General features: G+C 33.8%; 1 non-coding gene across 1 annotated transcript; it reads left to right on the forward strand.

Moving 5' to 3' along the window:
* The first annotated feature begins 7,632 nt into the window (after positions 1-7,632).
* Positions 7,633-7,704, forward strand: TRNAA-UGC (transfer RNA alanine (anticodon UGC)). Its single transcript has one exon. It is a non-coding gene; the product is annotated as a tRNA-Ala (tRNA).
* The last annotated feature ends 12,381 nt before the right edge of the window (positions 7,705-20,085 follow it).

The raw sequence follows: 20,085 nt of genomic DNA on the forward strand, positions 1-20,085 counted from the left end.
TTTTGTATTTGGAATAGTTATATACGTGCAGATGCACGGTTTTTTCCGCAATATATTAAATTAAACTTATTATTAGATTTAGCCATTGCAGTAGTAAAACAACCCTAACCTATCCTAAATAAATAGATGTTTAGAAAAGCTATCCGGTTTTATGGGAAACCATGCCATGAAAATTTTTTCTCTCTCTCGTCCTTGTGTATTCCTGATAACATTCTTGATCGTGATGCCTCGAATACAGTGTCCACGTAAAAAAATCAATTAAATTTTAAAACTTCGCTGCGATATTATGTCTGGCATATGAAAATTTTCTCTCTTCTCATCTTTACTAAAAGTTCGTTCATATTGCTGACCCGCCCTCTGTGTACTGTAATATGCCATTAAACTGGTAACTGATGCAGGTGCTACCCTTATCTCACACATATTTTTACAGTCGCAGAGCAGCGACACACTTGCGACTTTTGTGAGAAAGACTAAAAGAAAGACTAAGATCAAGGCGCACTCGTCTGTGCTGATGAAATTTGGTCTATCCAGATGATGGTATTTTAAATTAAGAAAATTTTAAATTATTTTTATGTAATGAAAATGGTGAATTAGTCGTGTACGAATAGCCTAAAAATAACAATATACGGACCACTCTGTTCATTATGATTAGATCCGTTGTGTAAAATCAAAATTGTTTATTTCCCTCAAATAAGGTAGGTACAATTTGATATGCATAGCTGGTACATTTATGTACAAGCCTATTTAGCCATAAAAATGTAGAGATGCCTTACACTAGTTTTTGTCTTGACCTGTCAAAGACATTTAAACAACTTGGAAAATCGGTGGCGTGTATTCAGCTTAAAGTATGCGGAAGGTATCATCCGACCCTTATCATCTGCACACATTTGTGAAGTTCCGAAAAACCCGACTAAACTAGGGAGTACACCATCTGTAACGGGTGTTCTTGGTGACCGGGTGTATGCAAATGATTGGAGTAAATTGCTCGCTTTTATTGCTCGCTTCCTAGTATACTTTGTGTTTTTGTTTGTTGAAACATGACTTCGTAGACCAACAGTTTGCAAAAATTTTTCATACTGTACTAATTATTCCAACTGCTTGTTTTTTCCACAAAGATAAAAAAAATGTTATTCACTTTATTTAGCACAGAAATTTAATTTTGTAACACACTATTGTGAAGTGTCATATCTCGTCGGTAATCATCTCAGCCACAATAGGTCTTTTCTTTCCATTCCTGGTCAAATACTTTAAAGTCTGTACGTCTAATTATTTTAATAGTATTTAGAGCGATAAAATTTACATATATAAATGGACTGACTGAAGGACTGGCTCACATAAGATAAATGATTTGTCGTAAAATGGTCTATGTCTGACAAAATTAATTTCGGGGTTATCAAATACCTAAATCACGTCTGGCCCGTTGACGAACACTAGGGTATACAAATCAGCTGTCTTGATAAGAAAAACCCTTGACTGATAGCGGCATCCCTCTTACTCATAAAACATAAGATTGGGACCCATAAAATAGCTGATATGATCCACTAAAATAAAACTGTAATAAATGTGTGATGGGATGTTGTGTCTTTAGGTTTTATTTGACATCATTTTGTACTAATAGCTGTAATAGCGTTCATTGTCATTACTTCAATAGTTTCATCATAGAACTACATTTTCAATTTATTTTTCATAATCAAAATAAACATATTGGGAGATCATAATGCACTGTTAAGAAATATGTAGATAATTCAATAGGAAAAAAAACTGCCCTTTTTAGTAACTATCCATACAACATTTTTCCTTGCCTTTTCACATATTTAATACGCAGTTAATCAAACGTTGAATCTCCGAAAATTGCACGACAAATAGATTTAATACCTGCAATATTATACAGTTTCGGTACATATATTATGTCCTAATATATAGAAATCTAGCTGCTATTTCAATGACATAAAGAAACATTTGGTGTATTTGACTTTCGGATGGGTAATGAAAAAAAAACCGGGCCGTCATCCGCAGACCTGTGAGGGAGGGTCAGAACATGTCCAACAATGTTCCGACAGCTGTCTTGACGGATGATCATCCCCTGTTAATTAATAGTTGGGGTATGTCCATGGGTTTCTGCGGTATACGCCGACAGACATAAGTCATATATACATATACACGCACGATGTAATTTTTTTAAGATAACAAACGAACGAAATTTAAAAATGGAAGATATTTTTTATTTTTTTTACGAAGGTTTAATTGCTAAAGATTTTTTAAAATTTTGTGTTTTCATTGAAAATTAGTTTTAAAAAATCTCTGTCTCCAGCATGCTGGCGATCGATTAGATCTCAAATAAAACACTTCCTTATCCGTCCTGTTACTCGTAACAGTAAGCTCACCAAACTTAAGTCAATATCGAATAAACTTAGCTTCAACTTAATTTTAACTGTCGGTGACAGTCTTAGTGTACATTGTTTCGGAACTCGACACTAACAATCACCTAACTTCGCTACGTACGTCGGAACTAACCCTTATTGGAAGACTCTGAACTCTATACGATCTCAGTACTGAAACCGAGTCTCTTAGCCATAGCCATATAGGTTATTTATAGTAGTTATTTATCTCCCTACTTATTATAAAAAAGTCCCCCTGTCGGGTCCTTCTCTCTGTGAACGCAATGAGCTCAAAAACTACCGGAAGAATTTTCGAACGGTTTTCACCAATAGATTGTATGATTCTTGATTTATGGTTTTATCACAGGGAATTCGCTAGTAAACGTATAAATTAAATCATTTTCTGAAATTTCAGTTGAAAGTTTCGTAAGTGAAGGTTTGAAATTTGAAAATTGGAGATTTATTAGATGAACTAATTCATTCATAATATTCACAGCAATATATGTATATATTGCTGCGAATCTTCAATGCTGAAATTTTATACTATACTAATATTAAAAAATAGTTTTGCATAACTCTTGAAATATCTGCACGATTGTACATATATTTTTAATTAAATACAATATTCCGAATATTAATAAATAATCGGTGCGTGACAAAAATGGTGCTCGAAATAAAACACGTCGACGACTTAATTTGAGCGACAAAGGGAGCAAACATAACATGTTTTTTATCCATCGCAATAAACATCATGTAGCGGAGTGTGCGCGCCTGACGCTCGAAACAATGTCCCGATCCGCCCCTATCACCTGTGACGATTCGGGAAAATATACACGGCGTCACGTGAACGTGTTATGACGGGCAAGGGGGCTATTATTAACATGATTGCGGACGCTGACGTTATTTTGTAGTCGCATTAAAATATCCGGTTGAGTTATTTCACACAAAATTTCTCCTACCAATTAGTGAGGTGATAAAAAGGAGGTGGGATGTTGTTATTTAATTTTACGTTTACGAGAAAACCGCTGTAACATTTAAAAAATCAGTCTGCATTCAAATAAATATGGCTGGTATATAAATGAATCTATCGCTTTTAACCAAGTTAATTAGTCTTTAACAAACAATTGAAATAAATACAATACTTGAACTGTAAATATTTGTGAAAATAAATTACTTACCAAAACCACAAATGTATACCTTATTTATAAAAAGTTGAAGCATTCTTTAAGCTAAAATATGTTTTATCACTACAGCATTTTACAATATTATTGACATTGACAAAACGAAGTAAAACATACTTTAACATAAAATATGCTTTAACTTTTTTATGAATAAAAGGGGGAAACATAATTATCCAGACCCACTTAGACCAATACATTCCCAGCTGTCTTAAAAAATAATAATATCTTTACAAATATCGAATAGTTTTGAAAATAGCCCCCAACTATGCCTCCTCAGGTGCTTCCGATTCACGTCAATTGCTTGTTTAACATATTTTTTCGTTTCTGTCTCGTTCACGTTTAGCGTAACGACTTGGAACGCGTTTTGTGTTTGAATTTTGCTGTGTCTGGAGGTAATTGTATCGTGTGTATATGTATCATTTTGTGAAAAGATTTTCTCTGTTTATTCAGTATTCAGTCTCAGTGCTAGGCAAAAGCCATTAAAAATTTATCAAAACATATATGTATCTAAGTATATCAACAAGCGAAAATAAGTCTTCAACGATAAGCCGAAACACTATAGTACGAATTTGAATAGCCGAAAAACTGTTGGTGAAAGTTATAAAAGATAAGTACATACAATCATTTGACATTGGCGATACGCAAAATCTATCATTACAGGTCTAATATATTCTAGATTTTGTTTTCATATTTCTCACGAATGCCGCCTTAACATTATGTGAGCAGACGATGCACGGCACTTAGCTTTAAAACACGAAAAATATTATATACGCATTGAAAGATGTACCTACATTTGTTTTTTATTAACTTTATTGCGATTTTTATAATATTCATCATTTGACATTGGCGATAAGCAAAATCGATAATAACAGGTATAATATTTTCTAGATTTTCGTAAAACCGATATGCTTGCCATTTGTCTGTCAACTAACAATGCCGAGGACCATGCAAAGTGGAAATATAGTAGGAAATTCGACTAAAATGATCTAATATTATCAGGCAGTTTCAATATAGCTAAATAATTAATTATATCACAATGAAAACGTTCGTTGCCTCCACATGTCTAAAAATAAGTTTTCCTCGATTCCTGCCATAATTAGGTTTTAAACTTCCATTTCATGCGCATGTGACTGTAATTCTCAAAAGGATGGATAGTTATCCAGTCAGACTAATTAGATTTAATATAGCATCGAAACTCTATAACACTTGGTAATATAATTTCTAACAAAGCCATTTTGTGGTACGTCGCTTTGGTTATTCTGATAGATGTACATTATAAGATACGAACATAAGAAATAGGTAGGTACTTGCAAAAAGACTGAATTACTTTATTGATTTATAAAAACGAAGTTATATAGGTGATAAATCTGTACTAATATTATAAATGTGACAGTCTGTCTGTTTCGTTTTCATGGCTAAACCGCTTGAGCGATTGTGATGAAATATGGTATGCGTGTAGTTAAAGACCCCCGTTCCAACAAAGGATTTTTTTAAAATCATACCAATATACGGCTATATTGGGGGGTTAAAGTTTGTATGAAAATCGTGTCTGTTCCGCAGAAAAATTCACGCATGAGAAGACATGGAAAAGATATAGTATTTCATAATTAGATCATTTTTAAAGTATTGCTTGAATGTTTACTCGGTCACCATCAGAATTTGGGAGTCGAGAATTTGAGAACTCTTTTACTTCTTGATAAAAGTTTCTTTATAACTAACATTGAAGGTAAGGTAAAAGGAAGAAAGGCCCTGAGAAGTCCAAGACCTAGTTTTATAAAACAGATAAAGATTTATTTAGTAAAGACGAAAAAAATATGGCTAAGTATCTGATATTAAAATCCATGATGTGCTTTAGATTTACGACAAACCGGTGTCTCTCTGTACTTACTAGATATCTTACAAGACAAAAGACGACTTCTTATAAAATGCAGAATTTAGTCTGTGTACTTTTGCTCTCTTATTTATTACTTGAACAGTGAACGTGCTCACAGCGAATTTGTTTTCATAATATTTCTCACGAATGCCGCCTTTACATTATGTGAGCAGACTATGCACGGCACTTTTAGCTCTAACACACAAAAAATAGGGTCTAAAATGCATTGTGAAAGCATTTAAACATGTACATTTGTCTTTTATTTACTTTATTGCGACATTTTATAATATTCTACGTTTTTCGCGATAAGGCACAAGACGCTCATCTGTTACGAATAAAGTCCCGCTTTACTTTTTGTATTAGAAATAATTGAACATTTTCTGTCACGAGTGTGGATCTTTTGTTCTTTTTATTGAAGATTTTATTAGAAACGTAATGTATTATTTTTATTTCTCTTAAAAGTTCAAGGAGATTTTTCTTACACTCATATTTTTTGTACGTATATTTATAATCTTTATTATAAAGAAATATCTTAATTTCTAAAATAATTAAAACCTTTCTAACTTCATCAGCCGTACAATAAATTTATGGCCACGATGTTCGTAATCTGTAAAATTCTCGACATTGACAGCAGTAAATTTTGACGTTAACTCTAACTTGCGCGGAAAAACGTAATGTCATTTTATTTAAACGGCGGCGCGCATGTTGGCTGATACGACCTGAAGTTTATGTCATCGAAATAAAGCATATCCCTTGGAATTAGTAGGTACGCCAAGTACTTACGAAATGCATGGCATATCCACAGCGCATTACCGGATCTATGTAAATCTGCACCTGCGACGAACGCCTGCGACCAGTTATAGACAAACTTTCCTTTTCAATGAATGTTCCGAAGTCGTTCCGTTTGTTATTGTTTTCTATCGCCCAACTTTATCGCCGATGTCATAACTGTTACCTTTAACTTTTGAGGGTGTTTTAACAGTTTCCAGTGTGTAAGCGAGTGTTGGATCTAATGGCGAAATTATATTTATGGTCTTTATTATTGCTGTACTTTGTTTTGCACTTCATTTAAGCCCGCCTTAATTATTATATGATCTGAGATAAAGTACGCTTAAGGCCACGGCCGAATTGCTTCGTTGTTTTGAAGTCTGTCGACGGACAACACAGAAACTGTATGGAAATTCGACGTAAGAAACGTACGGCAATGTCAAAACCTATAGGAACTATATAGCCTAAGCGAGGGAGGATGGATACAGGCCCGAAGATGATGACTTTTGCAATTATGTAATCTAGACTTTTTTTCGACTTTTGCAATTATATAAGACTACGAAAACTATTGTAATATTATAATCTAACGTAGGTAGTTTTGGTGTTTTAAAACATAACTTACCAACCTGTTGCTTATTCATTACTGTGATGTATAAAGAACCATTATGACACATCAGTCATAAAATAGTAATCATATTAAAATTAGAAAAAGAAAATAAATATACAAATTTTAATAACTTTCCCTTATACAATTTGAAAGCTTATTTTTTGTCTTTTCCAGTAGAAATAGGGAGTAGAATAACAAGTTCTATTAACTTATACTTAACAGTAAATAGCCGCAGCATGCTTCGTCATTCAGGTATTTTATAAAGAAGGATCTAAAACTAAGCTCATAGTTGTGTAAACACGAAAAAAGTATTACTTACTTAGCGTGTTGTTAACACGCGGATTTCCTATAAATTTTATTAAAATATGCATTGTTAGGCCTATAATTTATTAAATAATTATGTGCTCGGTAACTAGTAGCTTATCTATTTATAAAATTATAAGCTTACCCATTTATAAATCTGTTATGAGGTTGTACAAATTATGTTTTATTTCATTTAATAAAATAATTAATGAGGAATGTATGGCAATTGCATTAGAACCTCTGAGTATTTTCGCTTTTAAAACTGTATTTACTCAGCCAGTGCGCTGCTATGTCAATAACATTAATAACTACAATTGTTATATTCGACAAAAGGTTATAATCGATTTCTTGAGGGCGAGTCGCACCGTCAAATTTGACGTTGATTTTAACCGCCGCGCGCTGATGTTTGGACAAAATGGCGTTCGTTGTGTTTTTTACACTCGTTAAAGTTAACGTCAAAGTTGACGGTGCAACCCACACTTAGTTTTATAAATTGTGTTTAGTTTTGAGGTTTTATTACAAGGGGATGTAGCTCAGTGGTAGAGCGTTCGCTTTGCATGTGAAAGGCCCCGGGTTCAATCCCCGGCATTTCCATATAGTATATAGCAGTGTGTAGCTACTACAAGCTTTTTTGGTTTTCTAATACGAATGGTTTTCTCCTGTCCTATGATTTCCACTTAAGTATCATTTATTTTGAGTTACTTTTTATTTGTGTATCTTTAATTTGTCCAGTATTCTGTAAAATTATTCTCCATTCTCGTATTTTGTAATTTTTGTGTCGCTCGCAAAATTCGACACAATTATATTCCAAAATGGCCGACGATCTTGTCAAGCGTAATTCTGTTATACAAACGAACCTGAAAGTTGCAGGTGAGATAAGAGTCCGGAAATTGCCACAGAGTAGCGAACAGTGGCACAGTGGTGATGGATCGCTCGCTCGCATGACCAAGTAATTGTTACACTGAGGCTTGCGTGCTGTGCTTAAAATCGCCTCTTTTATTGTGAATACTGCTTATTGACTGTAAGTGCAGTGACGATATTGCGGCTCAATTAATTTTACGCGCTTTCCCATCCCTATCATCACTCGTTTTATTAAGCTGCGCTAAGGATGAGTCGTGGTCATCACAAACACAACCAATTTCATGATAACATTCATTGGATGGATTGCCTTCTCCATTTCACACATTAGATAACAAAAAAATGTTTTCTTTCACTGCAACCAAGTTTAAGATTTTTTATCGTAGACATTACATACATTAATCAAATAATTTAAACATTGCAAAAATAAATTATTCTCAACTTGCACAGATTTGAGAAAGAAGTCCAAAAAAATCCATATAGCGCACAGTGGGGCTGCTGTGTTTTATTTCGAAAACTCATATCTCAGTAAAAACCAAGCCTACTGACACAAATATGTCGTATTCTGCAGTTGTTTTTGATTTCGCTCAACAAAGCGTTCTGTCCCCGGCATGTGTGACGTATCGCTGCAGAGTTAATAAATTGAGAGCCGGCCATAAATCCAATATTTAACGTGCCATTCTTCACAGCAATCCACACCGCATAGTTAAAAACTTGAAAATAAATTTTAATACGATCAAATCCTTTATTTACTGTTGCGTTAACAGGAACGACTTTAATATCTAGTGTTACACAAAATAAATGATGTAACGAGTTACCGTATCATATTTAACTATGCTTTTTGTGGCAGTAAGCTTAGTTTCATAAATAAAATCAAATAAAAGATTAATGCTGTAAAAGTTCTGACTGATTTTTTTGTATCTTAGATGTTATGGTCATGATTATTTATATATCCAATAGTCTATGATATTTAATTGCTTAGCAATAAACTATAATATGAGTTTGTATAATGCTAGTTAAAAGTGTAAGCCGTAAAAAGCTGAAGCTTTTTACAATAGGTGAACCTATTGCATCTTAAAATTCATACACAAAGTCAAAACCGCAATTATTCAGACATTACACAAGCACTTTTTTCACGTCACATTTAATGATTAATTATAATATTTCTCAAAAAACCTATAGAGTAATGATTTGTTAACAATTAATGAGTGAGCCTGGTGCCCTGTTTATTACATAATGATCTTATTTATCTATCTCAGCACCAGTTCTCTCCAATAGTTTAGGTTTTGATATGTTCCCCCAATTTGTACATTTACATTCAAATGTAAGCTGTAGAAAAATATAAACGATTTAATTATTATTATTTATACTGCTTCTATCATGGATCAGGATTTTGTGGATCTAGGATCAGCTTGCAATTAATGAACTCGTGAAAACGCATAGGCATGATATTTTGTAAACATAAGGATTTGCCGCTTCTAACCAAATAAAGCTACAGCCGATCTCAGCCGATTACCCCCGCATGCGGCCGGTGCAACTCGCCGATTCCCGATGATCGCCGACTGTAATCGAGATGACACGATTATCGCACACCGATGATCGCCGCAGTTTTATTTCATTAGCGAGGGGACCGTCATATGTCCCGGATGTAACGTCGTTATTTTTATTGATAGTCTTTTTGGTAAGGCACATAAAACTGAAGCATTCGAGCCACATCTATCATTATACAAATGGTTCAAACTAGGTACGTTTTACTCATTTGTAAATTTTAGGTTGTAGCTAAAGATATTTTTGTTGTAACCATATAATATGAGCCACATCCCTATATAAATAGTGAAAAAAAAGCAACGCGATGGTTACAATAAGAAAAATCTTTTCAAGAATTTCTAGATTACAATATCAAATTAATAATAATACGTCGTTGGTACATAATAAATGACATTTTAATTAACAATTATTACAATAAAGTAAACACTTTTAGCACTCTAATGAATGTTGATTAGATTAGAAACACACGAAAATAGGCCAAGCTGATATATTGCCCCCATCATGAGATGTAATGCCTAGTCATGGGTTCCATAAGTGTTTCGGTATAAATAAACAGAATAACATATTCTGTTGGCGGATTATTGCTTGCTATGTATTATTCATGTTTGTGTCTGTTCACATTATTAAGATCATATTTCATAGAACTATATTTTTTCCAAAAAATGTAGGAAATTGCCTTCTATTTATAGCTATTGGAAATATTAATTTTTGTTATCTTTTTTGAGAAGAATGATTGGCCACTTGATATGACACTACTCTTTATACTATACTTGAAGAAAAGGTGAAAGGAAGAAGAAATCCAGGGAGACCGTTGAAGAGTTATGCGAGCCAGCCGAAAGAGAAATAAATATATTAGGACAAATCACACAAATTGAGCTAGCCCCAAAGTAAGTTTGTGATTAGTGTTTTGGGATACTAACTCAACGATACTATATTTTAAAACAAATACATATAGATAAATGCCCAAGACCCGGGCCAATCAGAAAAAGATCATTTTTTCATGACCCGACCAGGGATCGAACCCGGGACCTCTCGGTTCAGAAGTAAGCAATTTACCACTGCGCCACCGAGATCGTCGTGTTGGAAGTTTAACGTCGTCGTGTCATATGGAGACCAGAGGATAGAGAGGTGTGGCGAATACTCCACCGACAAGAGTATAGCTCTTATGCCAGCTCCATGTCACACAGACACGTGCGAGAGCTTTCATTTACCGCAATAAAAAACCAGCAACGTATATCGAATCCCCTAAAGTTTGGTAAACTATTCGACGCCAGTGTGGAGCGGCATAAGAAGAAAAAGACCTTTTTTGTGTTATTCTAATTTTTATTTTTCTCTAAGAGTTACCTGGGGCCGGATGGGCGTGTGGTTCCTCCCTAAAATTATCACTCCATATCCTCCCATGGATGGATACGAGGCAACTAAGAAACACTGCCCAGGCAGCTGATAGGAAACAATAGCATTCCCAAACAGCGTTGACGTCATGTAGACGACTGGTTGTAAAATCACAGCAGAATCTTCAATTGAAACACAGGCGACGTTACAACACATCGTTACAAAACATGCGAAGATTCGTATTAATTTTGAGCTAGTTAGTACAATCACCTGATTTCAAGTGGAAAATAAAATAGCTTCATTCAAAGTGACTAATATTATACAAAATAATTATAGTTATTAGAAAGCGTCGTGCGTCGTGGTACCTAGCTCGTCACGCGAGACTATTATCGTAATAAACTTTATATTATATAAGCGGCCTGTCCCGGCTTAGTTCGGGTAAAAACATAATAAACTATACAGCTACCTTTCTTAGAAATCTCACTAAGTATTAGTGAAAACCGCATGAAAACCCGTTTAGTAGATTTTTTTAAGTATAAGGATGTAAGAATTTATCTGATCGAGTATTAAGAAGTTTATTACTGTTCAAGAAATTTATGAATTTTGTAACAAAACGGGGATTATAATATGTGTGAAGAAAGTATGCATGTGTTAAAAATCAGGATCGTAGTGTAAGTGAAACTCTGAAGTACATATCATACCCGTGACTATATACCCCAAAGAAGCATGATATTATGTATAAAATATTATATATATATTATATTATAAGAGCTACTGAAAACAAACTATTACATGTATGGCGCCTGCATCCGGAAACAACAATAGAATAGAATAATCATTTATCAGAAATAACTAAAAAACACACAGGTTATTTACAGTCAAATGGAAAAATTAAGATCTTTTTCATATTGACCTGGGTCTTGGATGTTTAAATGTTATAAAATATTGTAGTTAGTATCCTACATTACAAGTCGCGAGCTTCCTTGCGGCTATTTCAATATATGTTATTTGTCTATATATATCTTTATTATTTATAACTAGAGTCATAGAGTTTAGGTTTAATATAAAAAGTAATAAATAAATAAAGGACAGTATCATAATTTCTATTGCAATTTGTCATTAGACACAAACCATTAATTTTAATGTTGCATAGAAATTTTCACTTCGTGAACAATATGCATACATGCTACTTCGTGATTTAGCTGTTTGATTAAGCGTGTGTGAGGGGACTTTGTTTATTCAAGTATTGTACATAATTACTGCCTTAACGTGTAGCAAATATTTAAACATGTTTAATATAATATGGCAATGGCGTACGCAATAATTGGTAATGGAAGAAATTGCTATAGGTATATAAATTTAGCTGGCTTTAAATTACGTTAATTTTACTATGTGAATTATTATCAAAAGTTATTAAGGATGTATGTGTGTATGTTTGTTACGCTTTCACGCGAAATATACATGGACGGATTGTTATGAAAGGTACACGGATAGAACATAACCTGGACATAGGGTACTTTTTAACCCGATAACCCTACGGGAGCGAAAGTTAGTATAATATAAGTTTATTATGTCTATTATTTTATATTGTGAGAATATAATGCGTACGAGTACTCATCTACTGATTTAAAATTGAATATAGATACAATATTTTACTAAATTAACATAAGAAGGCCACTCACTTAAAAATACCCCGAGAACAAATTATTGCATTCATTTATGCCATGTCCTTATATATTACATTTTCGAGCTTTGTATACATAATTAGGTATAATCTTAGCCATAAGAGAGTCTCCTATAGACGACCAATTTATCATCACTCTACAATTAGTACCTATGAATAAAATCGCTTCCTGGATTCTGTCTGTCTTTGCTTAGATGCTTAGATCTTAATCGCAACGGATTTAGATTATGTTTTTTTTAATAGATAGAGTGATTTAGGAAGAAGGTTTTGTAGTAGTAGAAGGTGTATAATTTATTATGGTTTTACCCGAGCGAAGCCGGGACGGGCCGCATCATACTTGATAAAAAAAAATAATTTGACTGGATCTAGAACTAGCAATTTTAAAATATCTTTTGTGCATTCTCGTATCAAAAATTCATTGGTCGTGACGGCAAAGCAAGCTCACCGCTTTTTTCAATACAAGTCGGATGCGATTTGCGTATCGGTCGAACGATTGCAATATTTGCAAGGCCTGTGAGATAATTTAATTTTTTTGACAAGTTTACTATCATCGTATTTGTATGCATAAATTAATAAATATAGTTATATAACAGTTATGTGATATTAAAACTCGTATTCATTATACTGACTCTCTTGGAGACGCCGCGAATGGTCAGCGTAAAACATAACTTTTTTTTTATTCGGCTGAAATTTTACCACAGCCGGCCTTTTGCCTTACGACAACCCTTCTTGGGAATGTTATTGTTGCCTATATTCTGCCTAGGCTATATGTTCCTTAGTCGCCTTGTACATAAGGTTGTGGAGTAGTCTGATCTATGTTCTATTTTGTATACATGTTTGTATACATAGGGACTTTCATCCCGGAAAAAATAAATGTTCTCGAGGGAAATTTGCGCGGGCGAAGCCGTGAGTAAAAACGAGTAAGTAATAAAACATTTCTTTTTTGTTATAAGTTTGAAGATGTCTACAAAGACTAACACAATTAAAATTAGTAGCATAATAGGTAGCTCAAAAGAGCCCAACCCAAATGACTTAACACTCGAAATTTATTAAAATCGTACAATCTGACATAAGAATCTAACAGCCATCAACCAGATTACATTGGTTAATTGAAAAATAATAGCGCTAATGCAACCCTCGAGGCACTTTTGGTACCCTCCAAAATGCACGCAACCTGCCAACTTGCCACTCACTTCACGTGTTAGACGACTGTACATTTTATTATACCATTCGTGGAAATTATTCGTTTTGCAAAAAAATGAGAGAGAGTTTAGCATATTTTAGCAACCCTTTTTAAAGATTGGACATGTTTTGTTTACGTCTGCTCCGTGTAAATCCTATACTTATAATGTTCTATGATTTAATTAAAAAAAAAAACTACTTTTCACATAATGGCGGTAGGTAGGTAGTCGTAAAAGTATAGGTATTCTATTCAGATACCAATAACGACTTGAATAAACTCGTTACGAAAGAAATGCTGCAATAAAAAAACCTATACTTACTTATTTTTTTCGAAAATTTGATAGGATGTGTGTATGTATGTTTGTTACTCTTTCACGCAAAATCTACTGGTTGAAATGATTGTTAAGAAATTTGGTATTCGGGTAGAATGTAACCTGGAATAACAGGTACTTTTATCCCGAAATTCCCACGGCAGCGATGGCCCGGGGCGTATCTAGTTATATATATTTTTATAACAGCAATCTCAGTTCGACAACACAATAAAGCACACAACGATACATCGTTTCGCTTCAGTGACATGAAACTTTGCCTTTTTCATGGGCCAATAGTTTTTCGGTCCGCGACGGGTCCTCTATAAGTTTCCGGATTGTAATGAATTTATCATTACCCTCGTTTGTATGTTTTATGAATGAGATTCCTTTGTCCATCCTTTTTCGTTGGATAACATTCTGGAAACATGCCAAAAGTTCAATTCTATTTATTTACATTAGCCTGTAAATTTTGGATGGAAGCCAGTAAGCATATAGTTTAAATTAAGTAAAAATTCATAGTTTTCTTTAATATATGCATAATCAACTGGAGCACATAAAACATTTCATTAATATGAAAGTGAATGTACTGGAAAGGAATGAAGATATATTTTACTTTTAATAAACCAACTTAAAATTCTATTAGAAAATTTATTATTAGTATAGTCTATTGACTTATTTACTTATGAGTTTCGTGCGGCATTTGTTCTTTGTGGTGGTCGTTTCGAATTGTTTATGGTGAATTTGTTGAATTGTTTAAGGTTTACTTTTTTGACGACGACTATTTTAGTAATCAAGAAAAAAAAAACATATTTGAAGTGAAAACTTCTTTAGTGGCGTTGTGTACTCTTTGTGATAAGTAAAACATGTTAAACTCGCTGCTTCAGGACACGTACAGATCCAAAATTCGTAAGACATCCAAAATGCACAACGTAAATATTTTTATTTTAATAATGTCGTACATAATCGTCGACCAGCACAAGACGGTCACCGATTAATGCAAATCACTTCATTGCCTCCAATTCGAGTAATAACGTCTGTAAAACCATTTCGCGTGTTCGCAGCACTCTTGCAGTTTACCTAACAAACAAAATATTGCAACAATTTACATTACACTAAGGTGGAAGGGCGTGGCAAGGGCTGTCATTAATAATAGAGGAAAGTTCGAGGGAGGAGCCCTAGTCTGCAGGGGTTAATAACCCTTAAACACTGTAGACCAAGCTAGTTCCATTTTCCGCAACAATAACTAGTGCATATTTATGCTTCCTTTCTTTAAAAAGGGTATTTTTGCAATTAAACGTATTGAAGCAAATAAAAATGAGTACTTCAAGTAAAAATTTGATGTAGTGAATCGTTTGTAAACTTGGCATTAACGGCTGAAAGACTAACTTATGCCTGAGGAATATTGACCTATAATGGAACTGCACAAGTTAGTATTAAGTAAACAATTTATAAATATAGAGACAGATTAACGCTGAGATAGAATTTTAACATCTAGTTAATATAATAGAAAATATATTTTTAGAGTGGGTTGCGTCAGTCAACTTTGGGGTTAGCTTTAACCTTCGAGGTGTCAAAACAAAATACTTTACTGCGTACTTTGCGTAGTTGTGCGCAGATTGAAGTTAACTTAGTGTGACGTGAATTTGTTTCCTACTCGTTAAAAACAACATGAAATTCTTCTCGTGTCGGAAGGCAAACTATGTCTAAAACCGTTAATTATTGCATTCACGACCAATCAAATAACATTATAGCCTCAAATCTAGTCAAAGAGCTTAATTAAGTTTTCAGTCTTTCAGCTAGCTAGAATCACAGCGACTATATGAGATATAAAACTAGAATTTCACGAGCTTCGTAATCGAAATTATTGTGGAGTAATATTTCATTTCAGGCATGCTGGAGCCTCAACGGCCTGGTCGTCGCCCTCCGTGAAATTGGTCGCACATATTTTAAAATAACGTCTAAGCTTCATCTCTTGAACCCAATTACCCTCGTTATAATCTACCATTTTTAATTCTATTTTACTGTCTCGTGAAGGAAATTTATAGAGTTTTTTGATTACCTACATCAGTTGATCTTTTTTGATTTTTTGAAACTTTGCTTATTTTTTTTTACGTCGTGAAGTAAATGGCGTGTGACCTCAACATTTCCTAATTGTTATTTTTACTTTTAAAATATAATTTTAAAACACAAATCAGCTTTGTTATGATAGATATATATATTAGAGATATATATATATATTCCTTAGAATATGATATATCATATTCTAAGGAAAAAACTGTATGTACTCGAGTAGAGAGTTTGAATTCGAGTATGGCCAATACTTGACCGTTTTTAATGATACTTACAAAATACAAAAATGTGATTGATATGAAAAGATTAACCAATTGAATGTTTGGCCTGTTTCATAACGCGTCTATTCTCATAATGCGACACACAAGATTTGTAAACTATTCTAAACCCGTCTTACAATGAATGAAATATATATGCATTTCACTAAATAAAATATAAATAGGTATAACTTATTACGAGAGAGATGGCAGAAAATGTATATCTACTTATACAACATTGGCGTCCCAACCCGACCCCTAAGCCGATTATTTCCACCACAACTGACAAAATTAATCTAAAAAGCATTACCATTGACACGTAAAACGCATTATATGTTGTATCACTTGATGCAGATTTTAGAAAATTAAACGAGGTCGAATAATAATGTAGTAGTCGAGTTGTAGAATTTTCAGTTTTCATACATATTATTGTTTGTCATTTTTTTATCGAAGCCTACTTACAGTTGGTCTCTACGTCGATCTTTACTGCTTAACCGGGGGAAATATGGCGACAGTCACAAGGACCGTACAGCCGAAACAGTAACAGCTCAAAGGGCTCCCAGGTGGGAACGAACCTCGGCTTTGGGCGTTACTCGAAAAATGGCCAGAGCGGTATATTGCTCAAGGTGCCTGAAGGGCCTATTGAGAGAAGCGTCCTGGTGCCGCCGGGCGGTACCGAGTGAACGCTGAAGATGTCCTATTATCGCACTCTATTCCGGCGAGTGCGGTTTCTGCTATTCGAAATACCCTGGGCCCTGCGATTACCTCGTGAGTTTTCGGAAGGGGGATTAGCATCCGTAATGGGGTCGTCTGGATCTGTAAGAATTATGTGTCATTGCATTGTGTAACATAAAAAAAAATTGCTATAAAACTCATAGCTAGTTTGTGTTATGTAAGTCTGTAACTTATTTTAGGACAAAATATAACGAAAAATATATGTAACTTATGATATATTAATAAAAAGGACTTTATAATAAGGATCTCTCATATATTATGTAAAAGTAAAAAAAAATGTGTGTAAAATTGTATCACCAAAAACTACCTCAGCTTTTTTTCTATACTTATTATATCAACTAGTGCCTAAACTTATGGGCCTTGGATGGCTAATATAAGTCAATAGTAATGACAGTAATGTTATTGTAATACAACATTTTTGAATTTATAGCTGTTTATAGTGAAAAGACAAGTAATTCGTTATTAGTAGCACAGTAATTAGTTATCTAATAGAGAAGTTGACCTTTTGGAAACTTTCATCCCATTCACACCTTTAATTGGAAAAAACTTTCTTCCCATTTACTACCAGCGATTTATATAAGGGTCGGAGCCTCCGACGCTCACCGGCTGAGGAAGGAACCAGGAAAACGATGAGAGAGATAATATATCTGGAGTGGTGTTGAAGGTAAAAACATTTTCACAGATAATATTTAGCCTAATCAGAAGCGTTGCTATCAGTCCACTCTCATGCAATTTCATGAAATAACAATCCGTATTTGTGAAACCATAATGGGAACTCATGCTTGTTTTTGTTGACGCTTGTTATTAATTCATCGTGTGCAGAGGGTGAATAAAAGCGAATGACTGAATTTGATTGGATTCGGAGAGTGTAAAGGTAAAGCTTCATTATGTCGTCTACAGATATGTTATGGCATCCGTTTTTATTTATGCAAGGTTTTCCCCAGAGACTGCAACATGGAGTTATTTAAAAAAGTGCCTGAAAAGATCCTTAAGGGCTGGCTACTCGCGTGTCCACAGGATGCGGTGATCACTTCCCATCAGGTGGGCCGCATGCCTGCTCGGTCTCTTTCTCTCTCTCTCATCTGGGCGTATACCCGGTTTCATTCCAGCTGTTGAGTGTTGGAGCCCAGGGTCCGCTGCTTGCTCAGTAGTAGGTATAAAAAGCAAAATTAGTAAACATTTTCGGTAAGTAGTTAGTATTGAATTTAAGTTACTTCGTCCCTTTGGGTTTGTGAAAATTGTGTATATCTCAAAAAAAATATTTATTTTTTAAGTGAGGATGTATATGTATCTTACTATTTGATGCAAAATCTACTAAGCGGATTTTGATGAAACATGATACACAGATGGAATAAAAAACTAGAATATCACAAAGGATACTTTTTAACGCGAAATTCCTACATGAACGGTACCTATGGCGCAGTTAGTTATTCATATCCAAATCTAAGGTATGCAATATGCAATATGCAATTAAAGAAAAACTTACGAAAAATAAAACTTATTAGTTGGAAATTCTACAAACGCTTTTGTTTTACAAAACGAATTTCTTTTTATCGAAAAAGCGGATAAGTCATTAAAACTGTCGGTGAAGCGTAAGACTGAACAGAGTCGAGTGGCCGAACGCAGATGGGGCCTTATCGAAACTTGAAACTAGCGTGATTCTTCTGATATCCGAAGAGCTGGTTACCAGAAAGACGTGTCGAAATATTTAGACCTGGCTATTGTGTTTTTACTTTTTATTAGGTTTCAATAATTAGGCCCTGAACTATGGCGTATTTTGAGCTCCAACTCCAACACTTATCGCCTGAGTAGACAACTGCAAACACTCATATAAGCGAGATAGCCTGAAAAAATTATGCTATTTCATTTGACACAAATCGACAAGATATAAATAATTTATTCATTTTTATAAACTGTATCTCGTCACGAATTATGTTTCATTATTAAATTTTTCATCTGAAACAAATCAAGATTAGATAATCTAGACATATTCTTCACAATTATTCTTCACAATAAATAATTATAATAAGTATTAAAAGGTTTTCAAGTCGAAGCTCTCAGACTACAGGAGGAATACTTATTAAACTTTCTTTGCTTTAAATAGGAACGTCAAATTTTCCGAATAGTTGCAGACTATGAGTAATATTTGAAGTTGTAACAGTTCCCAAGCCGTTTTACATTGCACTTAATTAATGAGCGAAAGTTGGTAAACTTCGATGGACTTCAATCCGATAAATGGCTTTGACGACGAAATAATTAATATTTCAAAATGTTACGTTAACTGTAGTTAAAAATATTGTATAAATAATATAATTTTCAGTTTCGCAACTCTCGGCTCTGTTTACCCCGTAAGAAATGAAGACGTGATAATGTATCTGTAATATTAGCATTTGATAGGTCAGTAACAAAAAAATACTTTAATATAACACAAACATAAATTCTTATTCGGGGTAAAAATCTAATTACTAAAATATTTCACTAAGATTACTTTAGTAATCTTTTCAAAAATTGGGTTCTTAGACTACAAAAGCTAATCTTTATAATTAATAAGCCATCTTATAAAGATTAATTTTCAATCTCTATGAATAAAAAAACTTGTAACCATTCAATATAAAGTATAAAACTGGAACATGATTTGCTAAAAGAAAATTATTTATTAAATACAAAGGAATTCTTAAATATGTTAATATTGAAAAAAAAATACAATCTCTACTTAGTATCAAAAAGTCGCTTTCCGCGTCTGTCTGTTTCTAAGCTTTCTTTTTTTAAACCACGTAACGGATTTTGAGGCAGCACTGTTATTTATTTTATTCCCGGAGGATTAGATTACATGCGAAGCCGGGTCGGGTCGCTAGCTTGAATTTAATTAGTTTACGATTGAATACTAGTTATAGATAAAGATGTTTTGTCTCATTTAATGTTTCACCGTATTATGTCTGTATTCGTTTTCGTGTACACATTCAACTTTGTATTCAAGCGCTTCTCTTTTGGCCTCCCA

Source organism: Plodia interpunctella, chromosome 2, assembly GCF_027563975.2.
Source record: "Plodia interpunctella isolate USDA-ARS_2022_Savannah chromosome 2, ilPloInte3.2, whole genome shotgun sequence".
Classification (NCBI taxonomy): domain Eukaryota; kingdom Metazoa; phylum Arthropoda; class Insecta; order Lepidoptera; family Pyralidae; genus Plodia; species Plodia interpunctella.